The sequence below is a fragment of the Syngnathus acus genome, chromosome 3, assembly GCF_901709675.1.
Source record: "Syngnathus acus chromosome 3, fSynAcu1.2, whole genome shotgun sequence".
NCBI classification, from domain to species: Eukaryota; Metazoa; Chordata; class Actinopteri; order Syngnathiformes; family Syngnathidae; genus Syngnathus; species Syngnathus acus.
In genome coordinates, this window is record NC_051089.1 from 18,186,830 (window position 1) to 18,191,638 (window position 4,809).

At 42.8% G+C, this 4,809-nt stretch overlaps 1 pseudogene; it reads right to left on the minus strand.

Moving 5' to 3' along the window:
* Window positions 1-3,226: 3,226 nt before the first annotated feature.
* LOC119120862 lies at window positions 3,227-4,516 on the minus strand (annotated as a pseudogene).
* Window positions 4,517-4,809: the final 293 nt, after the last annotated feature.

Consider the following 4,809-nt stretch of genomic DNA (forward strand, 5'->3'; position numbering starts at 1 on the left):
GTGATGACTCGCGGTACCGCTCCCGTTGACATGTTTGCGCATGTCTGATATAAAGGGGTGTGATTCTCCAATAAACACGTTCGGTAGGTAGAGCGGGCACGACTGATTGATTGATTGATTGATTGATTGACAGGGTAGTGATCCAATCATGACAACGCCATTCTCAGCCTGCGCTCCTACCGTGTTATCGATATTATTTTTTTAAATGTATTATTAATTTTATATTCAAACTGAAAACATAAACTAAATAACACTGAAGTCATTCAAGTCATCGTGTCTCAAGTCAAGTCAAGTCCCGAGTCTTTAACTTCCAAGTCGAGTCTCAAGTTGTTTCCTTTTTTGTCAAGTCAAGTCACAAGTCATCAAAACAGCGACTCGAGTCGACTCGAGTCCAAGTCACAGTGACTCGAGTCCCCATCTCTGCCATTTGGTCCTTGCAAAAGTTCAAAAGCATTAAAGGGTCAACGCAACTGAAAATATTTCGTTTCTTTAAATTTTACTGACATCCTTCCATTTTACACTTTAATTTAATCCTCAAAATGTGACGACCTGTTAACCAGACCTGTTTAACATTTCTAGCGTTTCTGATCATAAAAAAAAACACCCATCAAAAGATGTTTAAAGAGTGCCATGAATTTTTATTTGGAATTTATAACATATTGAACATCTAATATCATGTTTGACAGTGTTTATAAAGTTTGTAACATTTACCGAAAATGCGATCACGTCAAGTGCATCCATCCTGGCTCTGAAAATGGCGACTCTCGAAGACTCCCCGTATCATGATGGACAGGGAACCTACAAATTATTCTTTTTATATCTCTTCAGTGGGTTTAAAAAGAGAAGTTGAAACCATTTTGTCCAAATAGAACGCAGCCACGAGCCACGTCCAGACGTTAGTTAGCCACCTAGCAGGTTAGCATAGCTGCCCTTTCATGTTCGATGTGCGTAATATCCGGTGATGTATCAAAGGCAAACCCTGTGTTGTGATTGGCTGATGAGGAGGCCTTTTTTTTTTTTTTTTTTTTTTTTAAGTATGCCTCATAATGGATAGACATCATTTCGGAAGTTCAGAAACTCATCGATCAGACGCACAAAAATTAACCAACACCGATTTAAAGATGATGCAAAACCGTCAAAAACAGGTAGGGAAAAGTTTTAGACCCAAATAACTTCAATAAAGAAACGTTTTCGCATTAATAACGTTTCTGAAACTTATTGGAACATGCACAAACTTGAAGACACAATTACAATTCGGGACGGAAAAACTCAACTGAAAACTAAAATGTTTCATTTAGTGTTCCAGATGTTTAATGAGGAATTGCAGCGAGATCTGAATGAAGATTCAAGTATGAACAACTAATGCAAACTCTGGATTTTGAGGAGAATCATGCACGAGAACATGAAAAATGGAATAGTTACATGTTTCTCATAAAACAATTAATAACTTTTTTTTTGGCAGATTCTGGATGCACACTTGGTGGAACCTTGGTGCCACCTGCCTGATCGAGTGATGTAAGTAACAACTGTATATCATATCATGTTTCTTTCATCAACATTTCTGCAGTCTAACGTACGTATTTTTCTGTAGCCTTGGACACTTGTCCAATAACATACCACCACCAGGATGTTACCTGCTCACTCCGATCTTACCACCAACACCCCAAAAAGCACGGTCAATCCTCAGTTTCTGCCAAATGGATTCCTTTGAATGCCCACACGATGGTGACATGCGTTTGCTTGTGCTTTTGATTTTCCAGCTGGACAAAAGAACCCCAGGCTCCTTCCAAGCCGTATATCAAAAAAACACCGAACGCGTTTATGTTATTTATGAAGGAGCAGCGGCCTTTTGTCAAAGCTCAACTTGAAAATTCAAGCGGAGAGTGAAAAGACAGCGCACCCGTTAATAAAATCTTGGGGCAGATGGTAAGTACGATGCGCACGCATTCATGCGCGCATGTTTTTTTGACACTTTCTCATTAAATCCACAGTGGAAGTCGCTCACGCAGGACGAGCGGGAAAAGTACTTTAATGAATCGGATCGGCTCAACCAGATCCATGCCAGCTTGCACCCGGATTGGTCCTGTCGAGATAACTATGTGAGTTAGAATCCATCGGAACAATTAAAAAAAAAAAAAAAAAAAAGTGTTTTTGTGTGAAATGACATGATTTTGTGTTCTGTGCAGGGTCAAAAGAAAAAGAGAGTGTGGTGCAGTACCAAAAAATCCGAACGCACCAATAATGTCCAACCGCATGCTTCTTTGATGGGCAATCATAATACAGGTACGTCTCAGAAAATGTTTCTTTGAATTTTTTGAACTGATCACCTGACAGAGCGCCGTGTCAATCCAAGCTGAGCATTCTGTTTAGTAATGGAAGACTCACAGTGAATCTCATCTCGGGAGTGACTGGCGTTTTTGTGTTTGCAGTGCGTGTCCCTGACATCCCCGCACCGGCACCCCCCTCTGTCATTTTCAGCCACTTTGAGGCACCCAAAGCGGACCTGACTGGCCACTTGGCGGTGCCGAGGCAGCCCTTCTTGCCATATACGACGAGCATTTGGCAAGCAGGGCCTAATGAGGACCCTGGCTGCACCATCGGTCGGGGTTTTGAGTTGCCTCCATCTTCGTCCTCATGCATCGGCAGCCTGTATGAGAACGACCTGACGACCTCCGGCCTATTTAAGGAGTTGGAGGAGCTGGAGATGTCCACGAGCTCCTTCTGGGATTCACCCTTGTGTAGCAGCAGCTTGCATGAGGACGAGGACGACCTGACCTCCGGCCTATTTAAGGAGTTGGCCGAGGTGACCTCGGACTGCTTTTCGAGTTCACCCTCAGACACCAGCAGCCTTCATGAGGACGAGGAGGATCTGACCTCTGCCCTTTTTAGGCAGCTGGTAGCTTTGGAGGGAGCTGAGGTGTCCTCAGCCTCCTTTTTGTCTTCCTACCTCATTTAAGGCATGGAAACAGAGACACAATGAATTGATTCTTTTTATGAATGTTTTGATATACATGATAGATTTCTTCTTTGGATCTGCTTCTATATAATCTATTAACTGTTTCCTTTTAACTCTTTTAATGACCGATTGGTCTAACTTAATATTGTACAATTGCAATTTACAAAAGTTGTTTTATCTGTTTGATCTATTTTTAAAATGGATTTTATTCGGTGTAAATTTCCCTTAAACACAAATGCACTTGATTTTAAGATACCAAAATACGAACTGTACATTTGAAATGTTTATTGATTAAAACACTGTGTTATAAAAATGACCTTGTTATCTATTTTCAACAAATGTTTGTCAAACTTTTTTTAACACGCAGGCACGTTACGACTTGACGGTAGCTGATCAACATACGTCACATTTGATGGGGACACGATCCCAACCTGCGGCCGCAGAAGATCCGTGTCTCGCGGCTTTACAAATTTTGTCGTAAACTTCGGGGAAAGCGTCCTTGCAGCCGAGCTCCTCTCTCAATTTCTGATACAGCTGCCCGTCAAACATCTCCCAGAACTCGTCGCGGTCCATGTAGATGTCGGCGTACAGCATCTGGAACCTGCAGGGTCAACACAAGAACCTTAGAAAACATCTCCGAGTCATTAAGGTAGAAGGCAAATGTCATCAAAGGAATTTGAAATATTTGCGTGGTTAAACTTTACAGCAGAAATACAAAATCTTGAGCGACGTACCCGCGGACGTCTCGAACAAACTTCTCCAGCCGCCTCGTAGACGCCGTTGCCTCAAAGTGTTTGACTTTGGCTCGCCGTAGGCACCGATGTCCACGTACAGTTCCTCCTCGTCACTTTTGGGGTGGACCATGCCCCTGCCGGGTGGTAGGAGGAACGGGCAGAGCCAGAGAGGGTCAACCTGAACACAGAAAAAAAACTTTTTGTTCGAAGGGCCGTGTCGAGAGGTGGCTCGCATAATCCAAAATCTTTTGTCCAATCTATCTGTCACAGTATTTTGGCAAAAGTCAAAATCACGCCGGCAACACCAAGTAAGTCGGTGAAGGAGAGGAAAGCTAAGACTTCTGAGGAGAAAAAGGATGACCAAGCTACCAACAATGATATTCTTATACTTGTGTTGGGACAACGTGTGGCTGGGCTTGAGTTGCAATTAAATGATATCAGAGAACAAAATAGGTAGAACGCTGCCATGATTGCCAACTTAACTAAGACCGTGCAAGTCAACTCGGAGGAAATAGATGGACTAAAGAAGAGAGTGGTGGCGCTCAAGAATGAGAATACCAGTGTGCTGAACGAAAACAAAGAATTGAAGAACAAACTATTTGAACAACAACGCGATAGCATAAGGTCATGTCTTCGAGTGAGAGGTATTAAGGAAACGAGGGATGAAAATCTCCAGGAGACTGTGGTTTGAATACTAAACAGAATTGTTCCAGAGCTCACAGTGAAAATGGACCTCGCGGTAGATGTTGTTCACAGGCTGGGGAAAAGAGAAGACAACCGCACAAGGCAAGCTGTTATCCTGTTTGCACAGAGACATGTAATACATGAGGTGTGGCGGAGAACTAAAGATTCTGGGATTAGCAAATCGGAAGGCATACGCTTTGCAGAAATGTTACTGAAAGAAGACTTATAGGAGTGAAAACGACAGTGGCCGCTGGTGGAGCAAGCAAGAAGAGCTGGGAAACGGGCCTACTTTTGAGGCCCCGACGCTTACATAAAAGGACGTCGTGTTGGAGAAGGTGGACAGCAGTTGGGATAATATATGAAACTTTAATGGCCGGAGGACATTAGTGCAATTTAAGAGCTAAGGTCGAGAGTTCTTTTTCTTCTTTTTCTAAC